The 16,324-nt window shown below is 46.6% G+C and overlaps 1 protein-coding gene and 1 pseudogene across 2 annotated transcripts in view; both read right to left on the reverse strand.

The window, feature by feature from the left end:
• Positions 1-16,324, reverse strand: part of LOC124552443 (protein draper) — a 406,470-nt gene that overhangs the window by 319,758 nt on the left and 70,388 nt on the right. The gene's annotated exons all lie outside the window — the stretch shown is intronic.
• On the reverse strand, positions 4,727-4,844 carry LOC124552878 (annotated as a pseudogene).

The raw sequence follows: 16,324 nt of genomic DNA on the forward strand, positions 1-16,324 counted from the left end.
GTCAAACATGTAGTGTACAATCTGCACGCATGTGGGGCTGCTGTGTCGTGTATGTCATATAATGATCAAAAAAAGTATTGCATCACGCCGAATGCATGTGAATCGGCTAAGGAACGTAGTTTATGCCGTACACTCTTTTCTCAGTTACTGGATCAACCAGGTAAGTTTGACGAATATATTGAGAGACAGCTTAGCGCTCGAGTACACTGCATAGCCTGCAGAGATTTTCTGTTTGTATTTAACCGAATTTTTACGTTATCCACTAATCGCAACACGTTGTAAGCTTTTCACACTAATTAACTCCATATGGTCTTTCGCGAATGTAGATACACTAAACACTACGTCAGCCATTCTTGCGTTTGTTCGATAAATGAAAGGGGGAATGGTGTTTCAGTCCTCACCCAGTTCGGCCGGAGAACAGAAACTGATCGGAACTCGGCCGCCGCGGGCGCGTGTTCAGGCGGTGAGATAGGTTGTGCATCGAGATGGCGAACATTCCGGCGTTACTGATTTTCCAGTGATCGGCTGTCTTCGGCCGATGTCGGTCATCGGTGGAATCCACCCATGTTCGTGCCACTGCGAACGCAGCAAACTCTGTCAGTGTTCATTAACTGAAACTTCCGGGCTGAATTGCCGTGGTCCATATATAAAACTCCTTCTCCTTCCTGACGTTTCGTTGCCTACTGCGGACATCATCTTCTGAGGTGAGTCGGCGACTGGCTGCTAGGCGCTGGAGGTCCCGCTTATACAGAGCGCTTAGATGGCGCCAACACTCATCACGTGCTTTCAACTTTAAAACTATCTCTGGCTAGTGCCATCACTCTCGATTACAGGTAATCGATTGTCACTTCGTTGGTACAAAGTCGACCGCCATATCTTGTCTAGTTTTAATCCTTCTTCTTTTCTATCAAAATTATTTCCGTGCTTGTAGATCCCTATGCATGCGAGTATAATAATGTGAGGTTGCCCGCAGTAGGCAACGAAACGTCAGAAAGGAGAAGTAGTTTTCTACAGGATGTTACAAAAAGGTACGGTCAAACTTTCAGGAAACATTCCTCACACACAACGAAAGAAAATACGTTATGTGGACATGTGTCCGGAAAGGCTTACTTTCCATGTTAGAGCTCATTTTATTACTTCTCTTCAAATCACATTAATCATGGAATGGAAACACACAGCAACAGAACGTACCAGCGTGACTTCAGACACTTTGTTACAGGAAATGTTCAAAATGTCCTCCGTTTGCGTGACTTCAGACACTTTGTTACATGAAATGTTCAAAATGTCCTCCGTTTGCGAGGATACATGTATCCACCCTCCGTCGCTTGGAATCCCTGATGCGCTGATGCAGCCCTGAAAAATGGCGTATTGTATCACAGCCGTCCACAATACCAGCACGAAGAGTCTCTACATTTGGTACCGGGGTTGCGTAGGCAAGAGCTTTCAAATGCCCCCATAAATGAAAGTCAAGAGGGTTGAGGTCAGGAGAGCGTGGAGGCCATGGAATTGGTGTGCCTCTACCAATCCATCGGTCACCGAATCTGTTGTTGAGAAGCGTACGAACACTTCGACTGAAATGTGCAGGAGCTCCATCGTGCATTAACCACATGTTGTGTCGTAATTGAAAAGGCGCATGTTCTAGCAGCACAGTTAGATTATCCCGTATGAAATCATGATAACGTGCTCCATTGAGCGTAGGTGGAAGAACATGGGGCCCAATCGAGACATCACCAACAATGCCTGCCCAAACGTTCTCGGAAAATCTGTGTTGATGACGTGATTGCACAATTGCGTGCGGATTCTTGTCAGCCCACCCATGTCGATTGTAAAAATTTACAATTTGATCACGTTGTAATGAAGCCTCATCCGTAAATAGAACATTTGCACTGAAATGAGGATTGACACATTGTCGGATGAACCATTCGCAGAAGTGTACTCGTGGAGGCCAATCAGCTGCTGATAGTGCCTGCACACGCTGTACACGGTACGGAAACAACTTGTTCTCCCGCAGCACTCTCCATACAGTGACGTGGTCAACGTTACCTTGTACAGCAGCAACTTCTCTGACGTTGACATTAGGGTTATCGTCAACTGCACGAAGAATTACCTGGTCCATTGCGGGTGTTCTCGTCGTTCTAGGTCTTTCCCAGTCGCGAGTCATAGGCTGGAATGTTCCGTGCTCCCTAAGACGCCGATCAATTGCTTCGAACGTCTTCCTGTCGGGAAACCTTCGTTCTGGAAATCTGTCTCGATACAAACGTAGCGCGCCACGGCTATTGCCCCGTGCTAATCCATACATCAAATGGGCATCTGGCAACTCCGCATTTGTAAACATTGCACTGACTGCAAAACCACGTTCGTGATGAACACTAACCTGTTCATGCTACGTACTGCTGTGCTTGATGCTAGTGCTGTAGAGCAATGAGTCGCATGTCAACACAAGCACCGAAGTCAACATTACCTTCCTTCAATTGGGTCAACTGGCGGTGAATCGAGGAAGTACAGTACATAGTGACGAAACTAAAATGAGCTCTAACATGGAAATTAAGCATTTCCGGACACATGTCCACATAACATCTTTTCTTTATTTGTGTGTGAGGAATGTTTCCTGGAAGTTTGGCCGTACCTTTTTGTAACACCGCGTATATGGACCACGGCAATTCAGCCCGGAACTTTTAATTAATGAAGACGCCGGCCGTGAAAGCTTACATGTTATGATCTGTCAGTGTTGTTCCGATACGGCCAGTACAGGCTCTGTAGGTTTCGTTGCTACGCAGGCTGACGGGACACCACATCTCACAGCGGCAGCCAATCGAGTGACCGTGACGGGCAACACGTCGCCATGACAGACGAGCATTCTTCGCGGCCTGGTTGACATGGGCGGCATAACCCGGTTAGCAGGCGGCTGCTAATGGCTCAGACCCGCACTCATCACCACATCACATCACATGGCCAACGTGTCACCAACTGGCGCACTCCGGCGTTCTCGGAAGCTGCCCGCGTGCTGCTCACCCCCACAGCCACTCACCTCCCGTTTGCGTTCCCTGGCACTGGCCAGCACGTGGTGCTTCCAGGGAGTGAGTTCAACGACGCGCGCCTCTTCGTCACGACCGACTCGCTAATAGTGCGTGGGGTCCCTGAATTTGTCCGCTCCTGCACGTGGCTAGCACGCGAGGTTAACGTATGGTAACGGCAGAGAGCTATGGATGGACACGGGAAAAAAAAAATTGCAATTACAGTTACGTTAGATTAATGCTTGTACCATAGATCATGAATACAACATTTCGTTATGACGTGGAACGTGTCAGTTAGTGTAAGTTTTCTTTAAACAATTACTATTTCATATCTAAAGATTCATCTGTTGAGTAGAAGCAACTGTCATTCAGAAATTCTTTTAATTTGTTTTTAAATTTGTGTGTGTTTGTAGGTGGGGGTATTCAGCCGCCAAGTAATTGTTAAAATACATGGTGAAACCTTCAGCTGTCATTTGTTTTGCACAATTCGCTTAGCTTGGAACGAATAAATCACTATTAGAGATTACACAGTTTACAGGGAAACTGAGGTTACACTTACTGGTGGCATAAACGTTAGGTAACTTGAACCATTATTTGAACAAAAGTAATCTGTTGTTCCAAGCCGACCATAGTACATAAAAAATCTCACAATAATAACTGAGTAACACAACTGCTGTCAAGATGCAAGTCCACATCGACAGCGAGTACCACACAGCTAGTGACACATCTGTCGGAAGGTGCGAAATCTGGGCTGTAGGGTGGATCAGGAAGAACAGTCCAGTGAAGTTTCGTGAACTCCTCTCGGTTGGGCACACTTTTATGACGCCTTGCGTTGTCGCGGAGAAGTTCGTTTGCCAGAAATCCAGCAGGCGCACACATTTGAGTACCCCTAACATATGGAAAGGACTACCAACAGACTCGCGAGTTGAGCAGCGAGGTGTTTTACTGTGATCCGTCTACCACCTCGAATGTGTTGTAGCTATGAACTTTGCCATTATCTTTGAACTGGAATGGTTTATTAATTACAAATTTCGTGAGTGAATATATGTTTTGCGAGGGTACTGTGAATGTCCCTATCTCAAAAACAAAGGTCTGCAAGGTGATCTTGGGTGAGTTCCAGCTACTATTCTGATTACAACACTGCAGGAGTGACAGCTACGGGCGGCCGGCTGGCACGCTGGAGATCGGACAGCTTTGCGCCACCTTGTTGCGGCGACGAGAGACGGCTCGCCCAACGACTCATCCCGCTTTTGTTGACTGCCAACCCTTATGAATATTTGCGAGCCTTTGGTTTTCCGCCAAAACAAACTCGATGACAGCTCTCTGCTTGGAATGCAGCTCGGTTACAGATGTCATTCTGAAGGCTACGTATAATACCGCTACCTATCGGAACTCCACGAAACTATAGTCACTGAAGTGGGAGTATTCCATGGCCCATAACAAATTCCGTATTTTTTCAGCCAATATTGGCCGAGTAAAGAAAGTTCTGAGTTACTTATTGACAAAAAAAGGCACTCCGTCTTCAGGCCACAAGTGGCCTACCGGTACCATCCGACCGCCGTGTCATCCTCAGGTGAGGATGCGGATAGGAGGGGCGTGGGGTCATCACACCGCTCTCCCGGCCGTTATGATGGTATACTTGACCGAAGCCGCTACTATTCGGTCGAGTAGCTCCTCAATTGGCATCACGAGGCTGAGTGCACCCCGAAAAATGGCAACAGCGCATGGCGGCCTGCATGGTCACCCATCCAAGTGCCGACCACGTCCGACAGCGCTTAACTTCGGTGATCTTACGGGAACCTGTGTATCCACTGCAGCAAGGCCGTTGCCCTAGTTATTGACAGCAGCTCGTAATAATACGATCGGTACATGCGCGGTCCAAGGTGTCAGTCAACAATGTCGGTGCTGTCTTTTGGGCAAAAAGCCTTTACAAACGACTACTTTAGACGATCGGTGTAACAGTTTTTTTTTAAAGTTGTTTATACCTGTGTTCTTGTTTCGTTCGAGCTGTTGTAGTGGTCCCTTGTGAATACAGGGGATCTGGTGGACGCGCCAGACTGCGGTTCTGCAACCTGTGGCGAGTGGAGTGTGTCAGAAACGTGGGCCCGGCCGGCCGGCCTCTGCACTGTACAGGAGAGCCGGGCTGCAGGCGCCCCGCGTCGCTCGTCGCCTAATTTGCGAACAATGGGCGGCGAAGGCCGTCCGTCCCCCACAGCACGGCCAGCTGGGCCCAGTTTCACTCCTCTGAGCAGGCGTCACTGGCTGTCCCGTGATGGGCCCCCGCAGCTGCAGGAGACACGAGCTGCACTCACGCGTAGCAGCTCTCCACGCTACTCTACCCTGTGCGAGACTCTTCATTTCAGAGTGACTACTGCAACCTACATGCTTCTGATTCTGCTTACTGTACTCGTCTCTTGGCCTACTTCTATGGTTTTCACCCTCCACACCTCCCTTCAGTACTAAATTGGTGATCCCTTGATGCCTCAGAACGTGTCCTACCAGGGGTTGGGACACTTGTGAGGGGCGACACTTGTGAGGGGGCGACACTTGTGAGGGGGCGACACTTGTGAGGAGACCCGGCCGAACAGGTAGCAGGCGGTCTACAGGGACACCAAACAGGTTCACTACTGCTGTGGAGACCAACTACCAGAAACCACTTAGTTCAGTTTCTTCTGTTTACGCCGAAGAAGTAGAGCCGCTGTTCAGTCAAGGATACGACATTGTCACGTCACTGCCGTCACACAGGAGTGCAAACCGATCGCTGCAACGCATCAGGCAAAAAAGCATGGGATCTACACAAGATCCGACCGATTCTGCAGCATTTTTTTGTAGAGCATTTTAGAAACAATGTCTGTTTGAGTGGACGATGAATACATCTTGTTTCAATACTGTTGTACATAGTACCGCATAGTCAGCGCGTACACAAGTTTCTCACTAGAGCGCGCCCCGCTAAGCACAACAGTGCAGGCACAGCGCTCGTCCATCTCCGCACTACGAGATGGCGCTGCCTTAGAGACGGACCAAATTCTGCTTCCGCCGACCAGCGTATTAATATGTAACACAGCCAATGAGATTGCTGCTAACGTAGAACCTTCTCTCCTCGTGGATCACACTCGCGCAGTGATACCTGAACGTGCGAGGTATTATAATGAGTGTACAGACCTCTGATTAGTCAGTCTGCACCAGTCTGTACCAGTCTGCATTTGTCTGTACCAGTCTGTACCAGTCTCCATTAGTGTCTACCAGTCTACAGTCAAGTTTCAGTCTGCGCCTAATAAGATTACCATATTCCTGTACATAGCCATGAAGAGAAATGTATAGACACTTTGTCAAGTATCAGAGATGCGTGAGAATAAGATTAACGTACCAAGACCAAAGGAACCTCAGATTGTCAAGTGTAAATAGCATCCAGAATCAAGTTACGTAAGGTTTATGCTTGTTACTATTGTAATAAATGTGTGTGAAAATTAATCAAGTTCTGTTTAAAGTTGGTCACCGTCAATCTGCTGCTCTAAGCGTGCAAGTGACATTTCTATCGTCTGACCTAACGGCAACGATAAGACCACGAGACATATTGCTGACACTCGCCTACTTCGTTAGAGCGACAAGTCAAATAATCTGATGGTGTGTGTACTGAAGGTCCTGCAGTACCCACACCACAAATATATAAAATGCATTCGTTATCGCTAATTCTATTTTGTCTAAAACTGACATCGTGGGACCATGGCTGTGTACAATTAATGTAGGTTGATTTTTACAAAGAAGAAGACAGCAACCAGCCACTATTAATACTCCTATGTATTTAACTAAATAGCGCCGTAACCGGTTTCAAACTGACTAGTTCATCATCAGACTGCTGTTTACGAGGTTTGCAAGATACGCTTTACATAATCGTCAGTGAACAGCCGTCTGATGATGAATTTGTAAATTCGAAACCTGTTACAGCGCCATTTACTTAAATAAATAGCAGTATTAATAGTGGCTGTTTGCTGTCTTCTTCTTTGTAAGAATAAACCAACATTAACGCTAATTGCTAGCAGGACTCACATTAGATCTCAGTACACTTCCCTGCGTGGTTCGGGAAAAACTGAGGTTTACTTCGAAATAATTAAAGAAAAAAGTTTCTATAGAGAACCAAATTCTTTAGTTGGCTCCTCTTAATGTATGGTAAAAGGTTGCCACTCCTATCATATCCAATTCTGGGTGAGGGGTTGAAAGATGGAAAACATTTTCGGTTTCTATACTTTCTGTAAAATACATCGTTAAGTATGAGATTGAGCGAAAGTTATGTCCTATGTAAAATTAATCAGAACAAAAATTCCAATGAAAAAGGTCTTACGCATAACTGTGCTGTAACTAATGGTTGGCATGACATCGTGGGGGAAAAAAAATCAGCTCCGATTTCTAATTTGACTAAGGCCACTCTTCCTTGCCCAAAAAAATTCTGAAATAATGTAAGCTGGCTGCACTGGAGGAGTGTGAATGTCCCTCGGCAGCTGCCCGGGCCGGCACAAGCCGAGCGCTCAGTCGCACCAAGCGGCAGCAGGTAGTGGCGCAGCATTTGCGACACACCCTGTGCCGGTCCCCCAGCATCGCTGATTTCTCACAGGTGTCGCCACATTCCAGTTCCTCACGAGTGTCGCTTCTCACAAGTGTCTATAGCTCGTCCTACCAATCGATCCCTTCTTCTAGCCTGGTTGTGCCACAAATTTCTCTTCTTCCCAATTCTGTTCAGTACCTCCTCATTCTGTAAGGTGGCTGCAATTTCGCGCCTTACAAGCACTCATCTACATACTTTGCCATGATCCACAACCACAATTAGGTATCATTTGATAGGTTGTACATCGTATATATGAATATTTAAAGAAACTGACATTGTCACATATGCCTTGTAAATAATTGTTAACGCTTTTGCATGAAAGGTGACGGGGTGTCTTTATCATCAAAACGGTGTAATGAATTATTGCCTTTACTAGTGGAGGTTGGAACGCCAGAGGAGATGAAACGGCAAGCAGAACCCAATCCCTGGGTGGAAGGTCCGCACAGGTGTGTTGGTGCTGTTTAAACACAGGAAGTAGCAAGACGGACGTTGGGGCACCTGAGCGCTGGAGCACAATAGAGTCACGGCCGGCCGATTTGTAGCGGGACTGGAACGATAACCAGGAACTCTGCAAATCTTGGACGCAGCTGAGAGGAACGAGCAAGCGACACCTTGGAAATCAAGCACGCTGAGTTAGTTCCGAGGAGTTTTACTCTGAAGCGTACCATTGTACGAGTACAGGTATTCCCTCGCAAACTTTCCGCGTTGGACGACAAAAGACTAAAACATGGCTGGTTGGCGTTCGGAAGAATCTGTAGAGAGGGAGAATATTCCGGGGTTTCGAGAATATGATTCGCCTTCTGCAGTTACGAGCGAGGGGAGCCGAGTCTTGCTGGCAAGCCAGTGGTGGAGAGGAATGGTCTTCCGTTTTTGAGCGCCCGTATGTGACGGTCGCTCAGTATCAGCTTTGTTGATACAGGCGGACTTGCCGTCTTTGCTCTCGGGAGAGTTTACAGTTCGGAAAGGCACTGTACTCCTGAGAACTTATACGATTCTGGACTTTGCCTGCGGGTTGGAAGTCGTCGTTCACAGCGATCAGTGATTGAGAGCACTACTTCTGCCTATACTTACTTTGAGATGTTATTTGAACTCCGTCGTTGTGGCTGGGAGTTCGCGTTACTCGTCTGTAGAACACAGAGAGGAGCCGACGGTATTAAAGCATATTAGTCAGAGGGCCGCTTTCTGCCGTCCTAGTATTTGAAAGAGTTTTTTTTTGTGGTAGTTCTTCCATCGTTGCAGACATGTACAAGAACCGTCACGCCAACGAACTGGACGCAGTACATACGGTGATACTGTTAATTGCTTCGGCTTATTAGGGCTGTAAAGCTAAACATCTGTGTTGACGCTAGTTTATTTCCACAGAGGTTCCACACAACCGTAGATCATTTTCGAAAGTAGTGCGCTCTAGTGTTTGCTACATAGATTATGTCAGTCATTTCGCGTTATTTATGTTAGATCGCGTGGCCATAAAAAGGGACAAAGTTGGGCAATTGATCAGCAATTTTTAGTCAGGAAATATTGACAATTGTAATATAAAGGATTGTTTTTTAATTTACAATAAATATACAATGAGAAACAACGTTTATCATTTAGTATTATTAGTTGCCTTAATGATTCATTTACGTTGAGGTTGTAATTTATATGCTAAAGAGCATTAAGAGATCCTAAGATCTGCCTCAGGGGATAGTCAGACACGGCCAAATCATCATTTTAGTGTTCAATATTTTCCGTCGCTCGCGTGTATTTTACACCTGCCTGTAGTAGCATCTTGGAATTAGTTACCTAATCTACCCAACTAATCTTCAGCATTCTTCTGTAGCACCGCATTTCGAAAGGTTCTATTCTCTTCTTGTCTGAACTGTTTTTCGTCCATGTTCTCCTTCCATACATGGCTATACTCCATATAAATACTTTAAGAAAGGACTTCCTGACACTTAAATCTATACTCGATGTTAACAAATTTCTCTTCTTGAGAAACGTTTTCCTTCATACCGCCAGTCTACATTTAATATCCTTCCTACTTCGACCATCATCAACTACTTTGCTTCCCAAATAGCGAAACTCATCCACTACTTTGAGCGTCTCATTTACTAATCTAATTCCCTCAGCATCGCCCAGATTTAATTCGATTACATCCTATTATCCTTGTCTTTCTTTTATCGATGTTCATTTATGTCCTCTTTGCAAGACACTGTCTATTCCGTTCAAGTGCTCTTCCAAGTCCTTTGCTGTGTCTGAGAGAATTACAGTGTCATCAGCAAACTTTAAAGTTTTTATTTCTTGTTCTCCGACTTTAATTCCCACTCAACATTTTCTTTTGTTTCCTTTACTGCTTGCTCAATACACAGATTGAATAACATCGGGGAGAGGCTACAACCCTCCCCAACCACTGCTTCCCTTTCATACCCCTCGACTCTTGTAACTGCCACCTGGTTTCTGTACAAGTTGTAAATAGTCTTTCTCTCCCTGTATTTTACCCCTGCTTCGCTCAGAATTTCAAAGAGACTATTCTAGTCCACATTGTCAAAAGCTTTCTCTAAACCTACAAATGCTATAAACGTAGGTTTGGCTTTACTTAACCTCTCTTCTATGAGAAGTCTCAGTGTCGGTACTGCCTCGCGTGTTGCTACATTTCTCCTGAATCCAAACCGATCTTCCCCGAGGTCGGCTTCTACCAGTTTTTCCATTCTTTTGAACAGGATTCGCGTTAGTATTTTCGAACCGTGACTTATTAAACTGATAGTTCGGTAATTTTCACATCTGTCACAACATGCTTTCTTTGGAATTGGAATTATTATATTCTTGTCGAAGTCTGAGGGCGTTTCATCTGTCTGATACACCTTGCTCACCAGAAGGAAGAGTTTTGTCATGACCAGCTCTCCCAAGTCTATCAGTAGCTCTAATGGAATGCTGTCTACTACTGGGGCCTTGTTTCGACTTCAGTCTTTCAGTGCATGACCATATACCGGGTGATCAAAAAGTCAGTATAAATTTGAAAACTTAATAAACCACGGAATAATGAAGATAGAGGGGTGAAAATTGACACACATGCTTGGAATCACATGGGGTTTTATTATAACCAAAATGCAGGATTTCGCTCCGCCCCATATTGGCAGACGCGTGAAAGATCTCTTGCGCGCGTCGTTTGGTGGTGATCGTGTGCTCAGCCGCCACTTTCGTCATGCTTGGCCTCCCAGGTCCCCAGACCTCAGTCCGTGCAATTATTGGCTTTGGGGTTACCTGAAGTCGCAAGTGTATCGTGATCGACCGACATCTCTAGGGATGCTGAAAGACAACATCCGACGCCAATGCCTCACCATACCTCCGGACATGCTTTACAGTGCTGTTCGCAACATTATTCCTCGACTAGAGCTATTGTTGAGGAATGATGATGGACATATTGAGCATTTTCTGTAAAGATCATCATCTTTGCTTTGTCTTACTTTGTTATGTTAATTATTGCTATTCTGATTAGATGAAGCGCCAGCTGTCGGGCATTGTTTGAACTTTTGTATTTGTTTGGTTCTAATAAAACCCCATGTCATTCCAAGCATGTGTGTCAATTTGTAGCTCTTTATCTACATTATTCCGTGATTAAATTCAGTTTTCAAATTTATACTGACTTTTTGATCACCCGGTATTCATGTAGAATGGATACGCGTAATCCGAAACCACTTTCAATAGGGGAAAATTTAGTTTGTGAAGAACAAAGGATCTTCTTTGTGAAGCAATCGGCTGTTAAGAGATCGAGTGGTCTCATACTATGTATGGAAAGAACGGAGAATTCCGTAGATCTGTATTACACTTCCTTCGAAGCGCGCGAGTATCTCCAGAAGTGAAGTGCCTCGCATTGGTAAACGTATACGGGTCACGTTTCCACGCGGCGTAATTTGATTTGCGCGCCGTCAGAGAGGGAGGGAGGGTGTTGCCTGGTCGGCAGGGGTGCTGCGCGCGTCAGCGGATCTGCTTGTTTACGGCGCTGCCGAGATGCGAGCAGCGGTTTTCGCGTTTTTTGCTGCGCGCGGGTCTCGGGTTACGCCAAGACGCAGTCGGCCAGGCCCGGCACTTGGCCGCACAGCGCTGCACATCCTGTTTCCCTCGCCTACGGCGCTCTCCAGCTCGCCGCCTCCACATCCGCGCACCGTTACCATGCTACACCACCCGTCTCTCCAGCTGCGGTACGCAGCGCTTTCCAGCACACACCTTCCAGTCAGGTCACTGTGCCCGCCTGCTCGACAGCGTATTGGTCCACCTTCGGGACGCAGTGTAGCAGAGATTCTGCTTGGCACAGATCCGCCAAGTAAGTTTACGGAGGTGTGTGGTAACGGGTAGATCACGCAGTTGGCGCGAATTATCGGGCAGTTCGCTTGTGGGTGCGGATTTGCCGTCCAGTAGCGTCCCAGATACGCTCCACCGGATTTAAAAAAAAATGGTTCAAATGGCTCTGAGCACTATGGGACTCAACATCTGAGGTCATCAGTCCCCTAGAACTACTTAAACGTAACTAACCTAAAGACATCACACACATCCATGCCCGAGTTAGGATTTGCACCTGCGACAGTAGCGGTTGCGCGATTCCAGGCTGAAGCGCCTAGAACCGCTCGGCCACATCAGCCGGCCACCGGATTCAGATCAGGTGAATATGGTGGTCACGGCATCAAACTATAGTGCTGCTCAAACCACCGTATCACTACCCCGCCTTGCCGTGTGACTAGGGCCTCCCGTCGGGTAGACCGTTCGCCGGGTGCAAGTCTTTCGATTTGACGCCACTTCCGCGACTTGCGCGTCGTCGAGGATGAAATGATGATGATGAGGACAACACAACAGCCAGTCCCTGAGCGGATAAAATCTCCGACCCAGCCGGGAATCGAACCCGGGGCCTTAGAATTGACATTCTGTCGCGCTGACCACTCAGCTACCAGGGGTGGACACTACCCGCCTTGTGACACTGATAATTATCAGGACGAAGCCGCTTATATATATATATATATATATATATATATATTCAAGAGAAGCACTTCACAAATTGAGAAAGTCAGTAATGCATTGGTCCAACTCTGGCACTTACGCAGGCAGTTATTGGCGATGGCTTTGATTCATATATTGATAAAGTCCTCCTCAGGGGTATCGTGTCACATTCTGTCCAATTCGCACGTTAGATGATCAAAATCCCGACATTGTTGGAGGACCGTGCCCATAACGCTACAAAAGTTCTCCATTGGGAAGAGAGGTACAGTTTTGCAAGCACTAAGACACGCAGTAGAAATTCTCGCTGTGTGTGGGGACTGGCATTATCTTGGTGAAATTGTAGCTCGAGGTGGATTGCCACGAAGAACAGCAAAAGTGGACGTAGAACATCGTCGACGTATCTCTGTGCTGTAATGAACGATTCCTGCTTATGGAAACAAATGGCATCCGAGACCACCATTCCTGGCTGTCGCGTCGTACGGTGGACGAGAGGCAGGTTGGTGTCCCACCGTTGTCAGGGACGTCTGCAGACACATTTTTGCTGCTTACCCGGGGCTTAAGCAGAAGTCGAATCCTGCCTAGTTATCAAAGATGGGGGTCTATGAAACCTGCTTCTCGGATAGCTAGACAATTCAAGCAAATCGTGTTGATGAGTTTTATTATGGAAAGTACATGACAGTTCTGAACTTTGTGTTAAACGGACGTGTCGCAAGCAAAGGGCAGCAGAGAAAATAAACGATGTTCTTCAGTATACAGGGTGGTCCATTGATAATGACAGGGCCAAATATCCCACGAAATAAGCGTCAAACGAAAAAACTACAAAGAACGAAACTCTTCTTGCTTGAAGGGGGAAACCAAATGGCGCTATGATTGCCCCGCTAGATGGCGCTGCCATAGGTCAAATGGGTACCAAATGCGTTTTTTTTATATAGGAACCCCCATTTTTATTACATATTCGTGTAGTATGTAAAGAAATATGAATGTTTTAGTTGGACCACTTTTTCCACTTTGCGGTAGATGGCGCCGTAATAGTCACAAACATATGGCTCACAATTTTAGACGAACAGTTGGTAATAGGTAGGCTATTTAAATTAAAATACAAAACGTAGGTATCTTTGAACATTTTATTTTGGTTGTTCCAATGTGATACATGTACCTTTTTGAACTTGTCATATCTGAGAACGCATGCTGTTACAGCGTGATTACCTGCAAATACCACATTAATGCAATAAATGCTCAAAATGATGTCCGTCAACCTCAATGCATATGGCAATACGTGTAACGACATTCGTCTCAGCAGCGAGTAGTTCGCTTTCCGTAATGTTCGCACATGCATTGACAATGCGCTGACGCATGTTGTCAGGCGTTGTCGGTGGATCGCGATAGCAAATATCTTTCAACTTTCCCTACAGAAAGAAATCCGGGGACGTCAGATCCGGTGAACGTGCGGGCCACGGTATGGTGCTTCGACGACCAATCCACCTGTCATGAAATATGGTATTCAATACCGCTTCAACCGCACGCGAGTTATGTGCCGGACATCCATCATGTTGGAAGTACATCGCCATTCTGTCATGCAGTGAAACATCTTGTAGTAACATCGGTAGAACATTACGTAGGAAATCAGCATACATTGCACCATTTAGATTGCCATCGATAAAACGTGGGCCAATCATCCTTCCTCCCATGATGCCGCACCATACATTAACCCGCCAAGGTCGCTGATGTTCCACTTGTCGCAGCCATCGTGGATTTTCCGTTGCCCAATAGTGCATATTATGCCGGTTTACGTTACCGCTGTTAGTGAATGACGCTTCTTCGATAAATAGAAGGCGTGCAAAAAATCTGTCATCGTCCCGTAATTTCTCTTGTGCCCAGTGGCAGAACTGTACACGACGTTCAAAATCCCCGCCACGCAATTTCTGGTGCATAGAAATATGGTACAGGTGCAATCGATATTGATGTAGCATTCTCAACGCCGACGTTTTTGAGATTCCCGATTCTCGCGCAATTTGTCTGCTACTGATCTGCGGATTAGCAGCGACAGCAGCTAAAACACCTACTTGGGCATCATTTTTTGCACGTCGTGGTTGACGTTTCACATGTGGCTGAATACTTCCTGTTTCCTTAAATAACATAACTATCCGGCGAACGGGCCGGACGCTTGGATGGTGTCGTCCAGGATACCGAGCAGCATACATAGCACACGGTCGTTGGGCATTTCGATCACAATAGCCATACATGAACACGTTTATCGACATTTTCCGCTATTGGTACACGGTCCATTTTAACACGGATAACGTATCACGAAGCAAATACCGCCCGCACTGGCGGAATGTTACGCGATACGATGTACTTATACGTTTGCAACTATTACAGCGCCATCTATCACAAAGCGAAAAAAGTGGTCCAACTAAAAGATTCGTATTTCTTTACGTACTACACGAATTTGTAAAAAAAATGGGGGGTTCCTATTTGAAAAAACGCAGTTGATATCCGTTTGACCTATGGCAGCGCCCTCTAGCGGGCCAACCATAGCGCCATCTGGTTTCCCCCTTCAAACTAGACGAGTTTCGTTCTTCGTAGTTTTTTCGTCTGATACTTATTTCGTGAGATATTTGGCTCGCTCACTATAAATGGACCACCCTTTACACAATTCCTAAGTAGCTGGTCTTGAAGTGCCATAATTTTGACGCTGCTGTAGAACCGGGCAGCGGTCTGTCGGGCGCGGCGCTTATGCCCTCTTCGCACAGAGGCCACTGCCGTCGCGTTGTCGTCCTGGAGAGGCGTCGGTGCCATTGGCTGACGTCTTCTTCACAGCCCTCTCTGCTCTCTCGTTTTCGACTGGCGTGCCGGCGCTTGACTTTACGCCATTACATCAGGAGCAGGACTCATCACTGAAAACAATTCTTCTAGAACTAGTGAGCTTCCAGGACCGAAGACATGGGATACCAACCTGACGGTCTCCCGACATACGGCCCGACAACCAGGGGTGCCATTTCATCTCATACCACGACCCATTTGTACGTCGACGATACTGTACGCCCAGTTTTTTTGCCCTTCATGGCAAGCCGTCCTGGGCTTACATTTCAGCAAGATAATGCCCACCCACACACGGTGCACTTTCTACTGCTTGTCTCCTTGCTTGCCGAACACTAGCTCGGCCAGCAAGAACGCCGAATCTCTATGCACGAGGGAGTGTCAAATGGAAACCTTAAATTTGTAAATCTCGCGCCGTAATCCTGTAAGTTGGTAAGCGTGCTACAAACAACGTGCAGAATGCCCTGTAGGTGGCAGCATAGTGCAGATGCACACATACCGTCGCAGTGTCAGCATAAAGATGGCCGCCCCACTTGCGACTTGCACCAGGGAAGAACAGCGTTCTGTTATTCGGTTTTTGCGTAGTGAAGGTTGAAACCTATTGAAATTCATCGACGAATGAAGGTTCATTACGGTGGTGCATGTTTGTCACAGCAGCAAGTCTACGAATGGAGCAGGAAGTTTGCAAATGGCGTGACTTCAGTGGAAGATGCTCCTCGTCCAGGTCACGCACAACGAGTTGTGACACCACAGGACATTGCAGCCGTTGAAGCAATAGTGAAGGAAATCCGCCGAGTGGCTTTGAATGACATTGCAGCATTTTTACAGATTAGTCATGGGTCGGCACACCACATTGTGGACGTTGTGCTCCAGTTTCACAAAGTGTCTCTAAGATGGTTGCCACGGCAGCTGATTCCTGAAA

This window comes from Schistocerca americana, chromosome 10 (genome assembly GCF_021461395.2).
Source record: "Schistocerca americana isolate TAMUIC-IGC-003095 chromosome 10, iqSchAmer2.1, whole genome shotgun sequence".
Lineage (NCBI taxonomy): Eukaryota > Metazoa > Arthropoda > Insecta > Orthoptera > Acrididae > Schistocerca > Schistocerca americana.